We start from the raw sequence: 26,101 nt of genomic DNA, 5'->3' as shown, positions 1-26,101 counted from the left end.
AGCTCCAGGACTTAAACAGTCTTCCATTCGGTATGTAAAACTCAACACTGGAGTCTATGCTCTGCTTCTATTCTTAGATTTCCAGAGGCTGTGAAAGAAGGCTAGGGGAAAGGATTTTTAAAAATTAATTAATTCGTTTTCTTTTGGCTATTAAATGAAAACTTATACCTTCTAGAAGAAATGACTTCAGAATAAGTTCTACCATTATACTGTGTTCTTCATAAATTTCTTTCTCATTTTTCCTCTAGTCCAAAAGTCACTCCCGAGTTGGCCTGAAATCAAGCACCAAGCAAAAGGTATGCTATTTTCCCCCTCTGCATTGCTCCTTTAAAAAAAAATTAGTTTGCTGATGTTTTTTCCTGAAAAGAATGACTTGTTTTCGGAAGGCAAGGATTACCCAGAAACAAAGTGTTTTTGGTTTTCATTTACTTTGCCTCCATAATTGCAAAAATGAAATTGGAGAGAGATCCTTGAATTGAAATGGAATCTAGCAGCCCAGTGACAGAACCTCGGAATTGCCATGGCTTACAAACAATTCTGAAAGCAAGGTCAGAAGGTACTCTCCCAGATTCAGCTCTTTATTTTCTTAGCCCTTCACAGTGAAGGGATTTGTTCCTGTCTTAGTTCATATTTTTACTAAACTTCATTCTCTCAGCATCTGCTGTGGAGAATGACCCTCACCTATGACCTGTGGTGAATTGGCTAAATCATGAGCTCCGTGAGTCAGAAAGAATTGGCTTCAATTCCTGATTCTGTCACTTTACTAGCTATGTGACCTTGGACATATTTGTATGAAGATGATTGTACCTCTTAATGTAGTACATTTTAAGGATAAAATGATATAATATATGTGAAAGCACTTATAACCCAGTGCCTAGCACAAAGTAGGCACTTAGTAATTTTTAAAATTCTATAATATTTCATTGATATTTTAGATGTACAAAACAAGAGAAAATTTGAAATTCCAAAATTTTAATCCTTAGATGCACACACATTTTTTTTTTTTAGAGATGGAGTTGGGCTCTTGGTCTGAGGCTAGCAGGCTGCCACTCCTTCTTTTTATTTTTAAATATAATTTAAATTTTTTATACAGCAGGTTCTTATTTGTTATCTATTTTATACATATTAGTGTATACTGTCAATCCCAATCTCCCAACTCATCCGCCAGCCCCCCCCCACTTTCCCCCCTTGGTGTCCATATGTCAGTTCTCTACATCTGTGTCTCTATTTCTGCCTTGCAAACCGGTTCATCTGTACCATTTTTCTAGATTTAACATATATGTGTTAATGTGCGATATTTGTTTTTTTTTTCTGACTTACTTCACTCTGTATGACAGTCTCTATATCCATCCATGTCTCTACAAATGACCCAATTCGTTCCTTTTTATGGCTGAGTAATATTCCACTGTTATATATGTACCACATCTTTATCCATTCGTCTGTCTATGGAAATTTAGGTTGCTTCCATGATCTGGCTATTATAAATAGTGCTGCAATGAACATTGCGGTGCATGTGTCTTTTTGAATTATGGTTTTCTCTGGATATATGCCCAGTAGTGGGATTGCTGGGTCATATGGTAGTTCTATTTGTAGTTTTTTAAGGAACCTCCATACTACTCTCCATAGTGGCTGTATCGATTTACATTCCCACCAACAGTGCAAGAGGGTTCCCTTTTCTCCACACCCTCTCCAGCATTTGTTGTTTGTAGATTTTCTGATGATGCCATTCTAACTGGTGTGAGGTGATACCTGATTGTAGTTTTGATTTGCATTTCTCTAATAATTAGTGATGTTCAGCAGCTTTTCATGTGCTTCTTGGCCATCTGTATGTCTTTGGAGAAATGTCTATTTAGGTCTTCTGCCCATTTTTGGATTGGGTTTTTTGTTTCTTTAATATTGAGCTGCATGAGCTGTTTATATATTTTGGAGATTAATCCTTTGTCCGTTGATTCATTTGCAAATATTTTTTCCCATTCTGAGTGTTGTCTTTTTGACTTATTTATGGTTTCCTTTGCTGTGCAAAAGCTTTTAAGTTTCATTAAGTCCCATTTGTTTATTTTTTTTTTATTTCCATTTCTCTAGGAGGTGGGTCAGAAAAGATCTTGCTGTGATTTATGCCAAAGAGTGTTCTTCCTATGTTTTCCTCTAAGAGTTTTATAGTGTCCGGTCTTACATTTAGGTCTTTAATCCATTTTGAGTTTATTTTTGTGTATGGTGTTTAGGGAGGGTTCTAATTTCATTCTTTTACGTGTACCTGTCCAGTTTTCCCAGCACCACTTACTGAAGAGACTGTCTTTTCTCCATTGTATATCCTTGCCTCCTTTGTCATAGATTAGTTGACTGTAGGTACGTGGGTTTATCTCTGAGCTTTCTATCCTGTTCCATTCATCTATATTTCTGTTTTTGTGCCAGTGCCATATTGTCTTGATTACTGTAGGTTTGTAGTATAGTCTGAAGTCAGGGACTTTGATTCCTCCAGCTCAATTTTTTCACTCAAGATTGCTTTGGCTATTCGGGGTCTTTTGTGTCTCCATACAAATTGTGAAATTTTTTGTTTTAGTTCTGTAAAAAATGCCATTGGTAATTTGATAGGGACTACATTGAATCTGTAGACTGCTTTGGATACAATAATCATTTTCACATTATTGATTCTTCCAATCCAAGAACATGGTATATCTCTCCATCTGTTTGTGTCATCTTTGATTTCTTTCATCAGTGTCTTATAGTTTTCTGAGTACAGGTCTTTTACCTGCTTAGGTAGGTGTATTCCTAGATATTTTATTCTTTTTGTTCCAATGGTAAATGGGATTGTTTCTTTAATTTCTCTGTCTGATCTTTCATTGTTAGTGTATAGGAATGCAAGAGATTTCTGTGCATTAATTTTGTATCCTGCAACTTTACCAAATTCATTGATTAGCTCTAGTAGTTTTCTGGTGGCATCGTTAGGATTCTCTATGTATAGTATCATGTCATCTGCAAACAGTGACAGTTTTACTTCTTCTTTTCCAATTTGTATTCCTTTTATTTCTTTTTCTTCTCTGATTGCTGTCGCTAGGACTTCCAAAACTTTGTTAAATAAGAGTGGCACGAGTGGTCATCCTTGTTTTGTTCCTGATCTTAGAGGAAATGCTTTCAGATTTTCACCATTGAGAATGATGTTGGCTGTGGGTTTGTCGTATATGGCCTTTATTATGTTGAGGTAGGTTCCCTCTATGCCCACTTACTGGCGAGTTTTTATCATAAAGGGTGTTGAATTTTGTCAAAAGCTTTTTCTGCATCTATTGAGATGATCATATGGTTTTTATTCTTCAATTTGTTAATATGCTGTATCACACTGATTGATTCGTGTATATTGAATACTTGCATCCCTTGGATAAATCCCACTTGATCATGGTGTATGATCCTTTTAACGTGTTGTTGGATTCTGTTTGTCAGTATTTTGTTGAGGATTTTTGCATCAATATTCATCAGTGATATTGCTCTGTAATTTTCTTTTTTGTAGTACCTTTGTCTGGTTTTGGTATCAGGGTGATAGTGGCCTTGTAGAATGCGTTTGGGAGTGTTCCTTCCTCTGCAATTTTTTGGAAGAGTTTGAGAAGGTTGGGTGTTAGCTCTTCTCTAAATGTTTGGTAGAATTCACCTGTGAAGCCATCTGGTCCTGGACTTTTGTTTGTTGGAAGATTTTAAATCGCAGTTTCAATTTCATTACTTGTGATGGGTCTGTTCATATTTCTATTTCTTCCTGGTTCAGTCTTGGAAGGTTATACCTTTGTAAGAATTTGTCCGTTTCTTCAAGCTTGTCCATTTTATTGGCATAGATTTGCTTGTAGTAGTCCCTTATGATGCTTTGTATTTCTACTGTGTCTGTTGTAACAGACAACAGTCTGTTGTCTGTTCTCCTTTTTCATTTCTTATTTTATTGATTTGAGTCCGCTCCCTCTTTCTCTTGATGAGTCTGGCTAATGGTTTATCAATTTCGTTTATCTTCTCAAACAACCAGCTTTTAGTTTATGGATCTTTGCTATTGTTTTTTGTTTCTATTTCATTTATTTCTGCTCTGATCTTTATGATTTCTTTCCTTCTACTAAGTTTGGTTTTTGTTTGTTCTTCTTTCTCTAGTTCCTTTAGGTGTAAGGTTAGATGGTTTATTTGAGATGTTTCTTATTTCTTAAGGTAGGATTGTATTGCTATAAACTTCCCTCTTAGAACTGCTTTTGCTCCATCCCATGGGTTTTGGATCATCGTGTTTTCATTGCTATTTGTCTCTAGGTATTTTTTTATTTCCTCTTTGATTTCTTCAGTGATCTCTTGGTTATTTAGTAACATTTAGCCTCCATGTGTTTGTGTTTTTTACATTTTTTCCCCCGTAAGTTATTTCTAATCTCATAGCCTTGTGGTCAGAAAAGATGCTTGATATGATTTCAATTTTCTTAAATTTACTGAGGCTTGAATTGTGACCCAAGATATGATCTATCTGGGAGAATGTTCCATGTACAGTTGAGAAGAAACTGTAATCTGCTGTTTTTGCATGGAATGTCCTATAAATATCAATTATATCTATCTGGTCTATTGTGTCATTTAAAGCTTGTGTTTCCTTATTTATTTTCTGTCTGGAGGATCTGTCCATTGGCATAAGTGAGGTGCTAAAATCCCCCACTATTATTGTGTTACTGTCAATTTCCTCTTTTATAGCTGTTAGCATTTGCCTTATGTATTGAGGTGCTGCTATGTTGGGTGCATATACTTACAATTGTCATATCTTCTTCTTGGATTGATCCCTTGATCATTATATAGTGTCCTTCCTTGTCTCTTGTAACATTCTTTATTTTAAAGTCTATTTTATCTGATATAAGTATTGTTACTCCAGCTTTCTTTTGATTTCCAATTGCATGGAATATCTTTTTCCATCCCCTCACTTTCAGTCTGTATGTGTTCCTAGGTCTGAAGTAGGTCTCTTGTAGACAGCATGTATATGGGTTTTGTTTTTGTATCCATTCAGCAAGCCTGTTTCTTTTCGTTGGAGCATTTAATCCATTCACATTTAAGGTAATTATTGATATGTAAGTTCCTATTACCATTTTCTTAATTGTTTTGGGTTTTTTTATAAATCCTTTTTTTATAAATTTATTTATTTTGTTTATGATTTTTGGCTGTGTTGGGTCTTTGTTGCTGCATGTGGGCTTTCTCTAGTTTTGGCGAATGGGGGCTACTCTTCGTTTGTGGTGTGCAGGCTTCTCATTGCGGTGGCTTCTCTTGTTGCAGAGCATGGGCTCTAGGGTACACGGGCTTCAGTAGATGTGGCACATGGGCTCAGTAGTTGTGGCTCACAAGCTCTAGGGCACAGGCTCAGTAGTTGTGGCGCACAGGCTTAGTTGCTCCGTGGCATGTGTGATCTTCCTGGACCAGGGCTCAAACCCACATCCCCTGCATTGGCAGGCGGATTTTTAACCACTGCATCACCTGGGAAGCCCTGTAGGTCCTTTTCTTCTCTTGTGTTTCCCACTTAGAGAAGTTCCTTTAGCATTTGTTGTAAAGCTGGTTTGGTGGTGCTGAATTCTCTTAGCTCTTGCTTGTCTGTAAAGCTTTTGATTTCTCCGTTGAATCTGAATGAGATCCTTGCTGAGTAGAGTAATCTTTGTTGTAGGTTCTTACCTTTCATCACTTTAAATATATCGTGCCACTCCCTTCTGGCTTGTAGAGTTTCTGCTGAGAAATAAGCTGTTACCCTATGGAAGTTCCCTTCTATGGCATTTGTCATTTTTCCCTTGATACTTTTAATAATTTTTCTTTGTCTTTCATTTTTGTCAGCTTGATTACTATGTGTCTTGCCGTGTTTCTCCTTGGGTTTATCCTGCCTGGGACTCTCTGCACTTCCTGGACTTTGGTGGCTATTTCCTTTCCGCCGTTAGGGAAGTTTTCGACTATAATCTCTTCAAATATTTTCTTGGGTCCTTTCTCTCTCTCTTCTCCTTCTGGGACCCCTATAATGTGAATGTTGTTGTGTTTAATGTTGTCCCAGATGTCTCTTAGGCTGTTTTAATTTCTCTTCATTCTTTTTTCTTTATTCTGTTCTGTGGCAGTGAATTCTACCATTCTGTCTTCCAGGTCACTTATCCGTTTTTCTGCTTCAGTTATTCTGCTATTGATTCCTTCTAGTATATTTTTTTCATTTCAGTTATTGTATTGTTCATCCCTGTTTGTTTGTTCTTTAATTCTTCTAGGTCTTTGTTAAACATTTCTTGCATCTCCTCGATCTTTGCCTCCGTTCTTTTTCTGAGGTCCTGGATCATCTTCACTATCATTATTCTGAATTCTTTTTCTGGAAAGTTGCCTATCTCCACTTCATTTAATTGCTTTTCTGGAGTTTTATCTTGTTTCTTCATCTGGTACATAGCCCTCTGCCTTTTCCTTTTGCCTATGTTTCTGTGTATGTGTTTTTCATTCCACAGGCTGCAGGATTGCAGTTCTTCTTGCTTCTGCTCACACACATGATGCTTAAATCATGTTAATTGCTGGTGACACATAGGGCAATGATGTAAATAGGTTTTTAGGATTTGGAGAAGTTTATGCTAAAAAATTATTATTCTGGTATAGATGTTTGCACTCTTTGGAGACCTTGCCTAACCTCTCAGGATAATGGATACCTTAACTCAGAATACCTTTCTTGATGTCAATTGATAGAGGAAAAAACACTTAAGAGGTGTTTAAGAAGATTAAAACAGGTAACATCTGTGAACGCACTAAGCCTAGTCCCTAAGTAGGTGGTAGCTATTTTTATTAGAGAAACATCATGTTGACTGGAAGAAGATGGACAGACATGGGCTCTAACCCAGCTTCAACACTTTGAAAGTAATCGCTGACCTTGATATGGCCAATCCTATGCTCCAGGTACAGTTATGAGCACTTTACAAGGACAAACTCATTTAATATTCTCAGGCAGGTGTTCTTGTGTCCCTCAGGTTCAGCCAGGAGAGTAAAATCATGCCAATAATTTGAACAGAGTGAATTTGATATGAAGAACTGTTAAGTGGTTATAAAGTTGTGAACCAAGTAATAGAAAGAGTGAAAAGAGAACTCTAAGGTATAGGGTAGGGGTAGCAGTTCCAGGAAGCAGCTATTACCCCCAGGGCTGATGGAACAAAGGAAAGAGTAGGGATTACTAAAACTTCTTAGGTACTTAGAGGAAGGGCCCCACTGAGCTGAAATGCAGTCCTCTGAAGTGAGGGTGCTGGCCAGCAGACTCTAAGGCTGATTCTACAAGAACAGTACAAACTGGATTCAGTGGCTCTGCAGGAGGGAGAGAAGGGTGGGGCCCCTGATTGAGTCTCAGAGGAAACACCCAGGAAGGAGCAAGTATCTTCTAGCTCTTCCAGCTTGGCAGCCTTCTCTAGCGCCCTCTACTGACAGAGCTAACACGAAGCTAGCTGACTAAGCAGGAATGTGTTTTGTAGAGTGCCTGGCCTAGCATCACAGATCTGGTCACAGAAAGATGGGTTTGGCCATGAGAGACTGGTACACTTACTAGCTCCACGTGTGTTAAGCTGTGTTTACTCAGTGCTATAGTGTGAATGTTTGCATCCTCCCTCCAAATTCAGATCCTACCCTCCAAAGGTGATGTTATTAAGAGGTGGGGCCTTTGGGAAGTGGTTAGGTCATGAGGGTGGAGCTCTCATGAGGGGAATTAATGCTTTTATAGAAGAGACCCTTCCACCATGTAAAGACACAGCGAGAAGTCTGCAACCCTCACCTGACCACGCTGGTACCCTGATCTTGGGCTTCCAGGCTCCAAAAATGTGAGAAATAAATTTCTGTTGTTTATAAGCCACCCAGTCTGTGGCATTTTGTTATAGGAATGGACTAAGACGCCCATCTAGGAAGAGGCAGGGTCAGAATTTAAACCTAGGCAGCTTGGCTCCAAAGTTCATGCTTTTCAACCTCTTGAACAAGTGACCATGGGTAAAAACACTTCTCTAAAGTTTTACTTTTAAAATCTGCAAAGTGAGGATGATAATTTCTAACTTGTAAGGTGGTTCTAAGGATTAAATAAACAATGTAAATGATGTGTGTATCATATTTCCTGGCACATAGCTTACTATATATGGCATTTTTCTTTCTTTGAGTATTCATTTTGCCTCAGTGAATATATGTGTAGTTTTGAAAGTATTGCCTTTGCCTTGGGGTGATCCCGTCTCAAATGGGTTGTTTATTTAGTTGATTATCTCTCCAGCTTAGCATAGTTGGGTGTTTACATTGGAAAGTGAACAGCAGAGAGAATTTAGTGCTGGAGATGGATCAGTGGAGGCTTTATTGATGATGTCCTTAAAATCAGAGAGTTTATCAGGGCCTGTATCAGAGCACTGAGTTAGTCTTTCTCTTTGGATGTTAAGTGGTGGGGGAAATCATTGAATGCATTCATTCATTCCTAATGCAACAGTTATTTATTGTGTACTTAATTGCAGCAGGCACTGTGCTAGGCATGGGGGTGATACAAGCAGACATACAGACCCTGCCCTGAAGGCTATTTCTTCCAGTCCAGGTGGAAGAGTGATGCAAAAATTCAAGTGCTCATTTTCCCTCACTTCTCCTTGGCTTTAATAGGTGTGCATGTATGTATGTTTCTTGTTACATAAATATAATGCCATCATGTGGATAAAATATCTATTGGGCCTACTATGGAGTCAACCAGTATCCAAGGGAGATTGTATGGGGGTAGAGGTGTGAGGGGAAGGAAGGCCTGTTCTGAAGGACAAAGTCACTCAGTAACCAGGGGAGAGGCAAGTCTCAGACCAGACACAGGGACTGAGTGGGAGGGTCTGGGAGGCAGCAGCACTGGAAAGCTCTTTGGTGGCTGGTGGAAGGTCATAAGGTGTTTGTGTGCAGGGGTATCAGAGTTAAGGGCTCCAGGGTGTGTACTGTGATGCAATATGGGCCCTTTTTCTCTAGAGTGTTCTAGAGAGAGCCTGGAATGGGCAGGACCTTAGAGCCCTGGAAGTAGCTAATTGGTGGGATCAGGAGCCTCTCCTGTTTTTCTTGCTTTATTTCCCCTCTATGTTTATTTTCTTTTTGTTTATAAGTGCAGAATATCTTAGCATCCCTAAGGGAAATAAGGGAAGGGCTTTATGTGTGTGCTTTGGCCAGAACTTTAAGGGGAAGCTGGCCTTGGAGGCTAGCATGGTAGTAAAGGCATTCAGGATGCTCGTGAGAGAACCCCAAGGTCGTGGTCATGTATTCAAGGTCATGCTAGGTCTTGTTGACCTTTCTAGAAATTCTGGTGAAAACTAAGTAGGTTAGGTTATATTGAGATATGTTTTGTAGGACATGGGAATGCCAAAACCTGTTCTTGACCCCCTCAGCTCAAGGGAATCAGAGGAAAATAAATACTTAGAGGGCATAGACAGGCAAATGAATATTCTATTACCCCAATGTAGAACCTCAGTGAGCTTTGCTGAAATAAATAGAAGACTCTTTCGTCTTGTTCCCATAAAACTTTCTGCTCTCCAAGTATATTTTCAAGATTAATAACAATATTAATGGTAAAAATAACATTCAATCAACGTTCTGGTTGCTTTGCAAACACTCAGTGGTAGCACTGTTTTCCTTAGATTTTAATCAAAAAGAAAATTGAACTGCCAAAGCCTACAGTTAACAGATTATTTTAAATATTCTCAGCCTCCTGCCCAAACATTTCTGTGGCGTTCAGTGATCTCAAGTTTACTATATCCTTGCTTCCATCAAAGCCATCTCCTCAGATCTGAAAAATAAATTCACAGTAAGTTACACTTGAATTATATGGCTTAAAGTATAATCTCTCCTAAGAGTATTTGCATTTTAATAGGTGACAGAGCTAATGAAATCGAGTCGAAGGGGTGGAATTCATGGCATTAGCAAACAGGGAACAATTTTTCTTTGGTAGAAAGATCTTATCCTTGCTCCTAAAATTACATCGTTTACTTATAAGACTGATTTAGAAGGAAACATTAACTGGTTAGATGACCTAGGGTCACGGATGTGTATAGTTGGTAGGGAGTCAGTGCTCCAGTTTGGAGCACGGAGGCCGGCCCTAGTCTGTTCAGCCCGTGATCATCTCTTCCTCCCATCGAATTCCCCACCAACCTCATTGTTAATGAGTGTAATGTCCCTCTTTCCCACGGAACTGTAAGCTCTCCTCCAAACACAAATTGTGTTTTCTTAATATTCGTACCTTTCCTCTACCCCCTTCTCTCTGGCACCTGGTTTCTGAGAGCTTCCTAAATGTTGATAAGCATACTGAAAAACACCCCGTGCCCCATTTACACCTGAGCAATCCATGCCATGGCCAGTAATGGAGCTCAGTGTTAATCTCAGGTCCCTGGAGTAGTAGCTTCCAGCTTTTCCTGCTACAGAAGAAAAAAGGCTCTTGAACGTTTTCCGTGGTGTTGTTTTCATTTGCTAATTCTGTCTTCACGCTCCACGGTGTTCTCTTGTCCTTCTGATTCCTCCATTCAACTCCCCACCCCCCAAACCCCACAGCAGGAACAGCCTCCCCAGCTATCAGTATCCCGCACCACAGTGGTCCATTTGTTATGATTGATGAACCTACACTGATGCCTCATTATCACTCAAAGTCCATAGTTTATCTTGGGGTTCGCTCTTGATGTTGTTCATTCTATGGGTTTGGACAAATGTATGACATATATTCACCATTGTAGTTTCACATAGAATAGTTTCACTGCCCTGAAAGCCCTTTGTGCTTTGCCTGTTCACGTCTCCACCCCCAACCTCTGGCAGCCACTGATCTTTTTAGTCTCCACTGTTTTACCTTTTTCAGAATGTCATGTAGTTAGAATAATACAGTATATATAACCTTTTCAGATTGGCTTCTTTCACTTAGCAATTTAATGTTCCTCTGTCTTTTCATGGCTTGATAGCTCATTTCTTTTTAGCACTGAACAATATTCCATTGTCTGGATGTACCACAGTTTGTTTATCCATTCACCTACTGAATGGATAAAACTTGATTGCTTTTAAGTTTTGGCGGTTATGAATACAGCTGCTCTAAACGTCGACTCACACATTTGTGAGTGGATATAAGTTTTCAACTCATTTGGATAAACACCAAGGGGTACGATTGCTGCATCCATTTTTCTTTATAATTTTCTTCTCACGAATGACTCTCAGCCTTTGCTTGATTGTCCTCAAGTGTCTGCCCCAACTTGTGTGTTTTCCCACTTGTGCTTCCTGTTCTTGGCTGGGTATTTCCTGAATTGTGCCTCTGGCATCCCCAAGAATGATCTGTGCCCCACTTGGAGGAATATAAGGAAAGAGAGAAACCCTATGAGAAAATAGCATAGAGAAGTTTTTAATGTAGCAGCTAGATTTGGGCAACTTAAGAAGAAGAAGCCATAAGCTGAGTTTATAGCACCCAAGAGTTAAATTCTGTCTGCTCATGCAGTTCTTACTGGCATCAGAAAGAGTCATTTGGGCCTTTTACATCGCTGTGAGGATCTGAATGCCAAATCTAGCTTAAGGGAAATTAAAAGTCACTGCTTTCTGGTAGTGACAATTCCCCTTGAAAGTCCTGACAGGCGATGGAAAGGAAATCAGGCTCCCTGAAGTGGAGTCCATATTATCTTTCATCCATGTTATCTTTTCGTGGCTGTGAAAGATGCCCAGTGGCTTTCTGGAAGATGCAGCCTGAATAACAAATGACAAAACCAGCAAGATGAATTTAAAAGAGATGGAGATCATCTCTACAGACTCACAACAATAGGGATTTTAGGAGAGTCTACAATTTTTTTTTCCCAGTAAAACAAACAAATCAACCTGAATTAACATTTTTATATTTCAGTTTTAAAAAAATACTATTTCATTTTTCTAGAAAGAGGGAAGTTTTGAGACAAATATTGTTTAAAGGACCAAAGGCTATGTGTATCAGACACACTGACACTAACTTTTACAGTCATCTCATTTCTGAATTTTAGCCATAGAAGACCCAGATGAACAAACTGGGCATTTCAGCAGTGCAGGTCAAATTCTATTGCCATATGCTCCAGGGGACTGGCTGTCCAGTGCCTTTCTTCCTCTTGAACTTGTATTATATTGAACAGTATTTGGCAAATATGAGCTTTGGGCTGAGGCTTTGGGAGAATATCATGGATTTTTATTGGGATGGTATCTGTTAAGTGGATATTGGAATCTTCACTTTTCACTTCTTCCTTTTCTTTTCTCTCACCTTGGTGGAGAGCAGCCTGTCTTACCAAAGCTTGTATCCCTCCATGTCTTATTCCCCCGTGGTCCAGATCAAGGGCTCCCTTCAGTCCTGTCTTCTCATCCTTAATTCTCCAGTACCCTGAGACATTCCAGAGATAGAATGCACGCTCAAGCTTGCTTTGGTTACAGCTTAGCATCTCAAACTCAAAAGAGTCAGCTTCAAGGGTGGTGTACGCCAATGGTTTTAAGAATCCCTTTCATCAAAGAGCAAATGTATTCGTATAAATCCTGTGGGAGGTGAGGCCTGAGTGGAGTTGCTCAAAACATCCACCTTGTATTTCTGGAGCAAAGGAAAAATAATAATGCCTCAGAGTGTAGCTCTCTTTGTTAAGTATTAAATATGGTCACGGCCCAACTCCCCTGTGGTTCTCTGAGTTTTGTTAGCCTGTGAGTTACACCCAGTGTTTTGGAATGAGAGTCATTCTACAAGGAGAACCAATGAGCTTAAACCTAATAAGAGGTAGAGACTAGGTGAGTTTTTCTGGGACATGACACAAAGGATCTGTAATGCAATCCAAATGCAATGCAATCGCTTCTCTTCACCGAAGGGAATATTAGCTCTGAAAAATTCATGGCACTTCAACCTAGAAAAGTTGGTCAAATACCCTTGTGTCAGGCTGTTCGGAAGTCAAAACTTTGATTTTGTGTCCGCAGTGTCCTCTAAGTGGCCTTTTCTTTTAGGTTCACTAAAGCAAAGAAGGTGTTTTGATTTGCAAATATTAAAATCTTCCACGCTTCAGAAATGCTCTAGATAGGATTTCAGAAGGAAAGAATAAAAATGTATCCTTTTCTCCCTTTTCTTTATAACAAAGATGACTCTCTTTGCGGAGGTTGGAAATTCACAGCTTAGTCGTGTTTTGTTTTGCCCATTTGAGTGATTTTTTTTTTAAGTACTGAGCCAATATTTTAAAAGGTGAGTGTTTTCACATCAATATCTGCATTTCGGGCTTGTCCTGAAAAATTGGAATATTTGGCACCTTAGTAAAGATTTCCAAATGGCAATAATCTCCTGGAGCTAAGGGGCCACTGCGCCCTCTGAACAGCACACGGCACCTCCGCTTCACCATGTGCCTCACCTTCCGCCCCCTCCCGTCTTCCCCACACCCTGCAACTCATGCCTTTCACTGCTTTCCCGGCCTCGAGAGGCATTTGAGGTTTTGACCTGTATTCTAGGAGATTATATGCTACTTCTTTCCTTGAAGAGTTCTAAGTCCTTATATATCAATAGATACTTTAACTGAGATCAACCCCGGGCTGTTTTGCAAACACATTCTATTTAGCAAATTCATTAATTAGGGTTCAAGTTTTCTTAGCAATGAGTTAGGCTTCAGCAAAGAGTTACTTTAAACATTCTTTGGCTTAAACTTATTTTCTTCTAAAGTATTAATGACATTTAGACTTTTTTGGTAAAAGATCATTCAGTTTCATAACTCTTCCATTTCCTATCAGGCACTTGACTTAAGAACAGCAGTTCTGCATTCTATTTAAGCTAAGAATAAATTTCCTTTAAAATGAAACTAAGGACAGGTGTCTAATACATGAATATGCTAGCTTCCTACATAATGACATTAGTCCAAGCCCAGACATTATTCCAGATACAAATTTTGCAAACAAAAATATTCTCAAACCTCAATAACTCAATTACACAACAACCAAGATAGGGATAAAATAGGACAGAGAAGTAAGATGGTCCACAAAAGGAAGGAGTAGCAAGGGAAATCTAGACATTAAAATGCAAATGATTCTGGAAGGCTCCTGCCTGAACCGATGGTTCCAGAAGCACAGCGTCACTGCCATAACCAGGTCCAGATCTACAATGAGATGACTGAGGCAGGCACAATATTTAAGAGGGTGCCAAAGAAACTTAGCAGTCACGATAAATACTTTAATGTAATATTTTAAAATGTTAATGCACTATTTTATACATCGAAATTAATGCAAAAAACCCATGATGGATAAATGGTCTTGTTGACCCACAGGCTAAAATTTGGCCAGCATTTAGGAGTTACTCACCCAATGCCAGGTATGGCGCTAAGCATTTTTCATGCTTTACAAAAATTCAATATACAGAACAGCTCCATGAGATCAGTTCTATTATTTCCTATCTTTTGCCACATTTTATAGCTGAGAAAGCTGAGGCTTACAGATATTGAGTAACTTGCTCAGGTTAGAGCTAATAACTGACGGGGCCAGGATCCAGGCAGCTTGACTCTAGCAACTGCTCATGTCCACAGCACTATCCACCTCTGTGGGGATGGCTCAGCCCCCAGGTCATCAAGTTCTGTCATGCTGACATGCCTCCACTATCCTGGCATTCCTCCTGGATCGAGGATAGGCTCATGACCTCAGAGCAGCCATATGTAGGGAGAGAGAGAGAATCCGGAAACACACACACACCCACACAGAAACCTAAAGACAGTGAGGACAAGACAATGAGTAAATACCTGCTGTTGGGGGAGGCAAGAGCAAAGAGGAAGAGCAGTTTCACCATAAAGTTCAAGCCCAGTATGGAGAACAAGGGAACCCTGCAGCTGAAGGGAACTCAAGTAACTCAGCCTTAGAGCTGTGGTGAAATGATGCTCCAGTCTCTGCGAGTATGCCTGAGTTCACTCAAACCTGTTTTCTGGCTTCCTTACTGTGTGTTCTTCTCTGCTGCTTCTCTACACATCCTCATCACAATATACAGCTTGAAGTGTTCACCACAACCTGAAATAGCCCAATGGGCCCTCATTCCCAATTTCCCAGCATTGTTCTCCCAGTCTAAATTGTCCTGTCTTACTATCCTTTCACTGCCTTCCCTCTTTTCCTGGCCATCCTGCCTCTTCTAGCTGTCACTGCACTTTGATGGAAGAGCATTCATCAGTGGAGTGACATTGGCTTTTTCTTTCTTGATGGCCCAGTTGTGTGTGATTCTTCAGCTGACTCTCCAGGTGCTTCATTATCTGTCAGTTTCTCCATGCCCACAGGGCTGGAAGCTGAGGGTAAGCAGCTGAGAGGGCTGGCCAGGAAGGGAGTAGTGTCTGAGATGGAATGCATGGAGAGGTAAGAAAGAAGTTCAGTTAAATTAGCAGTACCCTGTAAGCACATCTGCCTACTTTATTAGCATATTTCCCATAGAATATTTACCTTCAACTTCACGCTTGCTGCTACTGCTACAACCAGATTTCATATACATAGGGTAGATTTTCCAGTACCACTCATTTCACTAAAAATAATAATTCACCGTCTAACTGAGTGGTTCTCTGTCCTGTCAGATCCAATGATGCCTTTTGGAAATAAATGCTTAACAGACATTTTGTAATGATTCCTGTATTATGTGTGTGGCTAATATAACCTGTTTACACATACTTTTAAACAATGCTCTAACTGTACAAAAAAATGAAGAGAAAGTAAACTAAGTAAAAAAAAATAAAGTAAGTGTAAATTCTTGGGCAGGACTATACTAGAGACATATAAGGTTGTCAGATATTTTTCAGCTCTTTTTCAGAGGCACTGAGGAGACTGTGAATAATGCAGACTGAGGCAGGTGTTTTATATTAGCCACTCAAAACCCACGAGTGGTGTGACAGTCAGTGACATGATTTCCCCAAGTGGTAGCTGTGGTAAGCAGAATAATGGCCTCACCGAGGAGGCTCATATGCCAATTTCTAGAAACTGAATATGTTACCTTGTGTGGTGTAAGGTGCTTTGGAGATATGGTTAAGTTAAGGATCTTGAGCTGCAGAGATTATACTGAATTATCCCAGTGTGGCCCAGGTCATCACGAGGGTCTTCATGAGAGAGACAGGACTCTGACATGGAGACTCTGACGTGTCTCTGACATGACTCCTCATGTCAGAGTCAGAGAAGATGTAACAATGGAAGAAGAGGTTGGAGTGGTGCAGGGCCATGAGCCAAGGAATGTGGGTAGCCTCTGTAGATGAAAAAGGGAAGAGAATGGATCCTGCCAGAACCTTCAGAAGGAACACAGCCTTGATGACCATAAAATCGTCAGATAATTCTTATGTTTTGTCTTAATCCACTAAGTTTGTGGTAATGTCTTACAGCAGCAAAAAGAAACTAATACACTGACCAATTCTTATAAAATTCCAAACTCTTGAAGTTCAATCGTTATAAAACTTGTATGATAGTTTCCTTTCTGGAAAATTTATTGCATAGTCGAAGGGTGCAAAAAATACTTTGTGATTATATGTAAAATGGAGCTCAATTCTAGACTGAAATAAGTATAAACATAGTTTTCACTGTGTTCCCAGGTCTTCTATTTTCTCACTCTTTTATCCTCTCCCTTCTCTTCTCTCACTCAATTGCAGTTTTTGGTTTATGTTTCGTTTAACTTCCATCTTGTTGTGTGGTCTCCTTGCTTTGTGGCTTCACTTTCCCTTTTCAGGGTAGCTTTTCAAGATATTTCCCACAAACACCGTTCCCTCCAAAAGGCTGCCAGCTGTTAATATTCTTGTTCCAGGAACACACTCTTCCTCTAGCCTAAAATGACCTTCAAAATGACCTTCCCTAGGTTTGATAGATGCCTGGTGGATCCTTCCAAAACTCAAGAGCCTTCATTTCCAAGCAGCTTCTTTGATCTTCACTGTGACTGGTAGTCTTCCTCTTGGGTTTTCATTGGTCCCTGAACTTAACCTTTATCAACTATTTTTGTTTTTTCTATGTGCAGACACTGTGCTAAGCACTTCAGATATATTTTGTCATTTGTATCATGTACCAATCCTATGGGTTAGTTATTATTTATTCCCATTTTACACATGGGGAAACTGAGACCCCAAGAGTATAAACATTTAAAATCTAAAGGTTAAAAAAAAAAAGGATTCTTGCTCTTAGAATTCTTTATGTTCCTGAAAGATTAAATTTCAATGGATTACATTAAAAAGCATGAAATGTTTATAACGTCTACTCATTAGTAATCATTCATTATGCTTATATGTACATAGAGAAAAGTTTCCAGACTGTGCCCCAGATGCTTCAGGATGCCTGTTTTTAGAGTGGGTGAATGGTTTACTTTATGCATTTGCATCATTTGAACTTTTTACAGTGGTCAATTAGTGAAGTCAAATTTATTTGTCTTTTGTGTATAAATTCTAAATAAAAAAATTTTAAAAGATAAAATTTTTATGGTAGTTTAAACCTTTTCTAGGCCAATTACTTGTGTTTATGTATAATTTTTCATATGTAGGTACAAATTTAATTCATTCACGTATTGATTTGTTCCATACTTACTTACTGAGTGTTACTCTGAACCAGTTTCTGTTCCGGGCACTGAGGATGTGGCAGTGAGCAAGAAAGACCAGGGAACTCACATTTTAGTGGGGAATATATTCAACAATACATCCAGTACCATATACTAAGAAGAGAAAGAAAGCAGGATAAGGTGATAGAAAGTGGTAGGGAGTTCTCATTTTATAGTCAAAGAAGACCTCTCCAAGGGGCTGTTATGTGAGCATCTCCCTGAGTGAAATAAGGGAGAAAGCCTTGTGACTATCTGGTCAAATGTGTTCCAGAAAGTAATTTGTAATTTTTATGCAGTAGTTTGGGTTTTATTTTAAAATCAGAGTTAATCATGTCAAAAGTACTTATTGAGCATGTACTAGGTGTTTGGTGGGCTGTTGGATAACAATGAAATGCGAGATCTGACCTTGGCCACCTCATTTACAACCTTGATGGGAATTGAGAACAACACACAAAAATATCACGTGGTAAAACAGTATAGAGTTATTTGGTGCTAAACTGTGTGACACAGATTCTAGGTTTTGGGGGTCCCCTTTGGGTCTTGCATCTTCAGAAGTGAAAGTCTAATTTTGCTAGATTCAAACATTTTTAAGGACAAGGCAGTAGACTGAAACCAGAGGTGGAAAAAAAGTCGTTTCATGCAACTTTAGTTCTCACTCCTGTAGGGATTTCCTCCTCTTAGGAGGTGATTTATATTTAGAAATACAGTTCTAATTGGGGATGGCAAACTCTGTTGGGAATCCAGACAATTGATTTACTGTTTATGGCATCCTAAGAGGTGGTAGCATTCCTTGGACCGTGTTGCTACAGGATGGTGGGAAGGGTAGCAAATGCATTCTTTTCCCTACTTCTCTCCCCCATTGCTCTCCTGTGCTGTGAAGTAGGAGTTGCCATCTTGATTTAGACTTACAATCAGATGGAGACTATCCATCGTCTAGCACAGAACTCTCAATAATTGTTCCCATTCTGGGCTCTCAATAAATGGTTTGTGACTGGAATACCAATATGCTGCCAGTATTTGGGCTAGTGGAATTATGACATTTTGGCTATTTTCCAAGTTTTCTGTTTTCCACAAATCCCAATTTCTCATAACACAGTTTCTGATTGTGCTTCAGTTTCTGATTCTATTATCATTGAAATTTTGAAAAAGGAAAAAATACTGTAATGATTCAAACAAATCATTGGATTCATTACATTAAGGAGTGCTTGTTCAGTTTGCACAATAGACTTTTCTCTGCTAAATTGTTTGTGCTTCAAATACTCATGCTTGAATAAACTTTTTCTTTTATTTTGATCATGAGTATCATTGCAAGCATTAATTATAATACCTAGTGTCCCCACTATGATTTTCACCCAAAATTGTAGAAACATATTTTTAAATTCAGTAATCCCTTAAGCTTAAACCTAGGCAGCAACATTTCTTACATTTTATAGAAAGGCTTGGAGGTTACGTGACTACAGGAACAACAAACCAGATACATTTTTCTTCGACCTGATTGGAAATACATTTTTTTGCAAAGCTGCCTAGTCTGTTTCCCAAAGCTGTTCCTAGGGATGCTAGTGGGAAGCTTTTCTGAAATAACATTTAAGTGCTGCTACAAACCTGAGTCAAAAGGCTTTCCCTGTGGTTTTGATTTATAATTTCATTAGCTGCACAATCAAAGACTAGATTTGCCCTTGTTTTATTCTCTGGTTTTAGAATTCCTGGCAATGACCTTGACGTGCTGCTTCTCGCATGGGGGACCTTTGATCGTTTCAGATCTTTGTTGCAGCGTTTAGTATGTCGATGTGCTGTGTCTCGTTTGCCTGCGTGTGGCTTCCTTGCCCTTCCTCTGCTCTGCTCCCTGTGACGGGGATCGAACCTGGCAGGCTAGGTTGATTCCCAGGCTGCTGCTTGTCAGTTGGTCTTTGGTAGGGGTCCACCAGTTGGGGGGACCTGAAGGTGGGAAGAGGGCAGGGCACCAGCTCCTCCAGGGCACCCCAGGCTGCTTCATCCCTCTCACCTAGGGCTGGTCGTGCCTTTCTGCTGCTGTTAGTCTCTGGGCTGCCTCACTTTCCTATTTGGTTTCTCAACAGCTCTTCCATCGCCTGTGCCCCCCACTCACCGGCTACTAAAGTCCCTGTTTTAGGTGTGTAAAGTAGTTTCTGATTTCCTTTAGACCTTGATTGATACGGGTATCAGTTGTCAGGGATGAGTGTCAGCAGAATGAACCACTGTCTTTGTGAGAATTCTCAGAAAATTAAAGTTTATAAAATTTACTTCATTTTAGACCTCAAGGAACAAGATAACATGGGAAAACTGAGAAAATAACTATCATTTTGTAGGCACGTACTTCTGAGCTGATGAATTATTTTATATACTGCTATCAAATGAGACATGTTAATTACATCAACCTGTGAGTTTCTTTATTGTCCCTCTTGGATATGTAACACTTTGTAATTAGTGAAGGATATAAAGCATGCTGCTAAAATATATTAACTGAAATATTTAAAAGTTTATACCTATTGTACAACATGGAGAATATAATCAATATTTTGTAGTAACTGTAGATGGAAAGAAACCTTTAAAAATTGTATAAAAAGGGCTTCCCTGGTGGCGCAGTGGTTGAGAGTCCGCCTGGGGACACGGGTTCATGCCCTGGTCTGGGAAGATCCCACATGCTGTGGAGTGGCTGGGCCCGTGAGCCATGGCCGCTGAGCCTGTGCATCCGGAGCCCGTGCTCCGCAACGGGAGAGGCCACAAAAGTGAGAGGCCAGTGTACCGCAAAAAAAAAAAAAAAAAATTGTATAAAAAATTTGAAAAATTAAAAAAAATGTTTATACCTGAAAGCACCATATCTTTGTCATTACTTGGCGCGGACACACTTCTTAGTAGTGTTACTATAAGATATACTGAGAAATATGTTTATGTGATTTTTCTGAGACAGAGGAAAAACGTCTATCCTGGACGAGTGACCAGTATTAATAAGTAAGGGGATAGCATGTAGTGTCTTCTACATTTCTTTAACTACGTGACATTCGGCAGTGGGGAAACCACCAGACCAGGAATCATAAAACATAGATCTTATCTTAGGTTGGGTTCCCGAGAAACAGGGATGTGCAAATGATTAATTGAGTGAAGGACCAGTAAGGAAGTGAGAGGACAGGACAGGAAAGGGGAAGAAGATGAGCAAAGGTGAAATCTATAGCCTCGGCCCGATCACATGGGGAACTTGGGAGCATGAATGACACCAAAGTGAAGTCCTACCTTGGACAGGGTGGCTGGGCTTTGGTAGTCTTCATCAGTCATTCACCGCGGGAAGCCCTAGAGTTGGGTAGAAGTACATACCCTCCCAGGCATATCTGTCTGAGGAGGGCAAGCTCTGGGGAGAGGTGTAGCTATGAGCTCTTAGCAGCAACACCTACAGTAGCTGAGAAATGGAGAAACTGACCTGATAAAGGAGGTATGTGTGGGGTACCCACAGCATCAACTGTCAATATCAGGACACAGACCACGCTGTCCCCGCCTTGTACAAAACCCTTTGGTGCTGGAGAAGGCACGTAACCTCTCCAAGCCTCAGCTTCCTTATTTGTTTAAAAATGAAAAAGACTGGGAGTTGGTAATAACAACCACCCTATTGCTTTCCTTATCACTCATAAGTGTGCTGTTTCTTTATTTGAAAGAAGTAAAGTGCTGTGGAAGTGTTATTTCCCTGAGTAGCTAGCCTACACGGGGAGAGGAAATGTAAGTTTGTAAAGTGAACTTGAAGATTCCAGTTTAAACACGATCACAGTCTTCCCCTGGATTCCTGAAAACAAGGAGGTAGTTTACTTTGGAGGCGACCCTAGCAGGCAGGACCGAGGGGCTGGGGAGGGTGAGCCAAGGACAGAGGAACAGCCAACTTACAGGTGTGCCATGGGGGCCTGCGGGGCTGCGGGTTGAGCTCAGTCACACTGAGCTGCCGTCAGCAGGAAGCGAGTCAAGGCCTGCCTGTCGCTGTTCACCCAGCACACCAGAAGTGTCCTGTCTGCCACGCCGTGCTCTCGGCACTGCACTGATCCAGTGATGCTCTTCATTAATTCCACTATCACTGTTCTTCAAGGACTAGGCTGATTCGTGCCTCGAAGGAGAGATTTAGCAGTGTAACAAGCCACAGTCCTCCTTGCTGCGGTGGATGCTGCGGCCACAGTTAAAATCCGTCATCCTCCCTTATGCCCTCTAGACTGCCCTCACCCTCAGTTCTGAGGTTGTTGGGTCAAGAGGTGACCCAGACCCTCACCCTGGAGGCGTCTGAGACTGGGTTGATTGACTTTCTGCCATCGCCTTTTCCCTGTGATCAGTGGGTAAAAAACATCAAGAGGTGCCCTCGAGATCCAGACTTTCATTTCCTTTTTCTTTTCTTTTCTTTTTTTTTTTTTTTGCGGTACGCGGGCCTCTCACTGTTGTGGCCTCTCCCATTGCGGAGCACAGGCTCCGGACGTGCAGGCTCAGCGGCCATGGCTCACGGGCCCAGCCACTCCGTGGCATGTGGGATCTTCCTGGACCGGTGCACGAACCCGTGTCCCCTGCATTGGCAGGCGGACTCTCAACCACTGCGCCACCAGGGAAGCCCTCATTTCCTTTTTTCCCATTGTGCAGCAGTGACCCTATCTCCTCAGATTATCACAGTCAGTTTCTCTGCCAATATGGAAACTCCATTCTTTGCCCGTGGTCCATGGGCATGAAGAGCCTGAGTGATACGGTGGAGTCACAGCTTGTGGCTCAGTGTCCCGTGGAGAGACACCCTCTAAGAGCCAGGACCTCTATTCTAGCAAAGTTTAAAGGTGTGGAAACAAGCAGTCCAAGTTAAGCAATTGTGTTATGGGGAGTGATGATGAAAAGAGCCAACCAACGCGTGCACCCCTTGGTGCCCAGACCTTTGTTTTCTAGCTTTGGGGTACGCAGCACCGTGTAGTGGCTATTGTTTCAGTGCACACAATGCACCCTGGAGAACAGCATCTCAGCCCTGCCGGTTGTAGGCATGAGTGGTGCCATCGCTAGGCCAACATGAGGCCAATCTAATATCCTACTAGGCAGGGTCCTTCTGGGTGATGTGATATATGACAGGACCAGTGGGTCCTGGCGTCATATTGGGTTGGCCAAAAAGTTCGTTCAGCCTTTTCCTTATGATGTTATGGACAAATCCGAACGAACTTTTTGGCCAGCCCAATACATCCACTGTTGCATCATCCCTAGGAGAGGTGGCCACTATAAGGCATGTCTAACTCACACAAATGTCCACCTCAACCATGGCTGAAATCAGAGGTGAACCCCAAAGAATGTCAGTCGGGGCACCCATGTGTGTCTACTATAGTCACTCTCACAGATCTTTGGTGAGATTCCTCCTTGTGTGTGATGCTGGGCTAGGGACTGATCTCAGGAAGTGCTCCGGGAAGCACTGTTTCTGCCCCCTTTGATCTTCTCTCCCATTCACATATCACTGAGGAAATAGCAGGTAACTCTTACGTGCCAGATTCTGTGTTAGGGATGCAAATATGAGTTAAGTTTCTATTCTTTGGGAACTCACCGCGTAGCACAAGGAATAGATATATAAATAGTGAACTATATTTTGTAATTGATATTTTAAATATAGAGAGCACCAAAAAGAGAGTAATTAATTCTTCATGGAAAAGTCTGGGAAGGCTTCAGTGAGGAGGTGATATTTGAGTAGACCATTAAACAGTGAATAAATTTCCAAAATAGACCTTGGTAGATAGAATGCAGGCTGGGTGGATAAAACAGCATTGGCAAAGGCATTGAGACGCGAAGGAACATGGCAAGGCTAGGGTTGACAAGGAGGTTTAGGGACTAGGTAAAGCGTGTGTGTTGCTGGTCGTGTGGGAGATGGGAGAGGGTAGAATGTTGAGGAAGAAGGAAAGGCCGAACCAGGCCAAACTGAAAGGCCCTGTATTATATTTAAGGAATTCGGACCAGACAGGTATCTCCAGGTATGTGTATAGACCATGTTGTCAGCATACTGGAAACGATACGCCGGATGTGCACGGGTGGACAAGGCAGAGTGTTGGAGTGAGGGTTTCAGAGCCTGTGCCTCAGCACTGACAGACGGTGCAGCTTGGAGGGGCCTCCATTTTCAGATGTGTTTCAAATGAATCCTACGGTGGAAGTCAACATGGTCTGATGCAGTCAGAGCTGTTCTGATTGAAGCAGTGAACGCAGTGGGGGAAAGGGAGTTGGACCGGAAGGGCCCCTGAGACCTATCCGAATGTCTCTTTGCTTTCTTTGTTTACCAGGGGATAAAAGAAAAAGTCCCGTGAAATCCTGTGTGACTCCTCTTAGGCTAGAACATGAAACTTTGAGAGTCCGAAACCCTTTCGCCTTATATTCTGGTTATATTCTTCAGGTATCAAAATGTTGTGTTGTAGTCTTCAGAATCTCAAATGACATGTGTGAAATTTTATTTCATAAAATGTGGAGTGGTAGTGAGCGTCCAATCAATGTTGGGTATCCTTCTTTTTTTTAAATTTTAATTAACCCAAGTACTCAAACAAGTATGTTTTGGAAGCAGGTAAGGGGAAAAGTGAGGGAGAAATATGCTGAATCCCTGCTTGGATGGGCCTGGGGAAGGGAAATGGGAGTCCCTAGTGGTGGGAAAGTTGTCTCTGATGTGCTACATTCCCGGCATCTGAAATTATTCCACAGTCTCAGCAGTGAGCTTGGAGAATCAGCAAATGATGTGGAACTGGTGGTGGTGGAGGCAACTTATAAATACTGCGTCCCAGTTGCTCTGAGTCCTTATCTTTTGCCCCGTGGTGACATCTTCTTAATTTGATCCCTAAACTAGTTATCTCTGTTGGCTGAGAGGAGCAGAGGGGGCAGGGAAAGGGAGAGGAGGAAACACACCTGTGGGGGGTGGGGAGCAGGACACAGGGGCCTGCCCGAATTACCTGGGGATTTCTTCACACAACCCACCGTTCTTCCTCCATGAGCAGAAATGCTAATCACGCCCCCTGTGGCAGAGGGGAGCTGACTAGCGAGTCACAGCAGAGTAAGCCCTGTCTCCTAGGCGTGGTAGGGAGAAAAGAGGTTCAGAACCCCTGATTTAACTCTTGCTTTTCCCTTATCTCTCTGGTAGATTCTGGGGAGAATCCTGTCTAATTTCATGTTCTTCATGATATCAGAAAACTGCTAGCTCCCGTACTTGTTTGTGTATTATAGCCCTTATAGTTTATAATTAATTCTAATTAATGATAGCATGATAAAAATGATGAATATCACTGCTAAAAGTCTTAGGCTCAGAAGGCAGTCAGTTCAGGACAAAAGTCCCCATTTCTTTCGTGTTTTAGCAATGGAGAATGGAGTAAGAGGAAGGAGGTTTCATATGTGTTTATTGTGATACTCTGTCATAAAGGCACCCCCAGTGTATTGAGTCATTTTAAACGCCTACAGTTATGGGTGAATAATAACGATATGAAAAAGAAAGATGACTGCAGAGGGCTTTGTATTTTGGTAATTGGAGAGCCATAGGGTGGATGAGGGGGAGGGATTAATAATTTACTACCAAATCTTTTAAATAAAATGGTTAGTACAAATGTGTAGCTTAGTTCCAGGAATGAAAAAGGTTTTTATTTCCCCAGTGTATTTTAGACAAATTTAAGTTATAAAAAGAAAGGGCACAGTGTTAACTGTACTGTAATTTCATCCAACTTTTTAAACTTAACATATATTTTTAAAATTTAATGCACAAATACATGCACTTGGTTTTAGAAGTCAAATGATGCTAAGTGTGTGTATATATATACACACACACATATATGTGTATATATAAATATAAAATAGTAGTCATTCCCTCCCTCAGTCAATGCCATTCTCCAGAGGCAATTAACTGCTCTGAACTCTTTATTTGTTCTGTGACTTCCTATTTTACGAAGCCAGAATTTTTAGTCTCATGCCCTATCTTCTCACCTCCTGTGTCCTTTCAGTGTAGTTATTTCACAATTTTTGGCATGGTTTTTAATATTTTTACTAGGAAAATATTATTTTTTCTGAGCCAAATAGTAGGCGATGATTACACTTGCTTTATTTTTAGTTTTCCTGAAATTAATAATTGCCTCATTCATTGGTTTTATTTGCTTCACTGCCTTCAAATTTCTGGCCCAACTCTTTCCCCATACCCTCCAACAGCTTTGTAAGATGCCATTCTTAAAGTTTTTCTTAGAGCCAAACCTATCGGACAATCATAGCCTGTCTTCCTTTTTATTTTTATTTTTCGAGACATATATTCTGTCGCCCTCAGGACTCTATTCCATCCTAGAGTGGTTGCTTCCTGCTGCAGAATTGCCGTCCTGTGCCCAATTCACTTTGCTTCTCTCTCTTGTGCCAGGATTCATGTCATTTTCTCTCTTAGTTTATTTTTTCCTCCTCCTCAGTTTCCTGAAAAGCCATGGGAGGTAAATTTCCTGAGACTTTATATATTTGAAAAAGAGTATTTACTTTTACACTTGATTGTTTGGTTAAATCTAGGATCTTTGGTGGCAAATTATTTTCTTTCAGAATTTTGGAGCTATTCCTATATTGACTTCTAGGTTATAATGTTTCTTTTGAGAAGACTGTTGCTTTTCTTATTTCTGAGTCTTT

General features: G+C 40.6%; 1 long non-coding RNA gene across 2 annotated transcripts in view; it reads left to right on the top strand.

The window, feature by feature from the left end:
• LOC109549584 (uncharacterized) overlaps nucleotides 1-26,101 on the top strand; it is a 286,346-nt gene that overhangs the window by 189,764 nt on the left and 70,481 nt on the right. Inside the window, exons 5-6 of one of the 2 annotated variants that reach the window (XR_012332088.1) lie at nucleotides 249-296; nucleotides 9,670-9,769. This is a non-coding gene — a long non-coding RNA (uncharacterized lncRNA). The remainder of the gene's footprint in view (nucleotides 1-248; nucleotides 297-9,669; nucleotides 9,770-26,101) is intronic. The other variant, XR_012332089.1, reaches the window with a different exon arrangement.

The sequence above is a fragment of the Tursiops truncatus genome, chromosome 5 (genome assembly GCF_011762595.2).
Source record: "Tursiops truncatus isolate mTurTru1 chromosome 5, mTurTru1.mat.Y, whole genome shotgun sequence".
Taxonomy (NCBI): domain Eukaryota; kingdom Metazoa; phylum Chordata; class Mammalia; order Artiodactyla; family Delphinidae; genus Tursiops; species Tursiops truncatus.
This window is presented reverse-complemented; position numbering and strand designations above follow the sequence as displayed.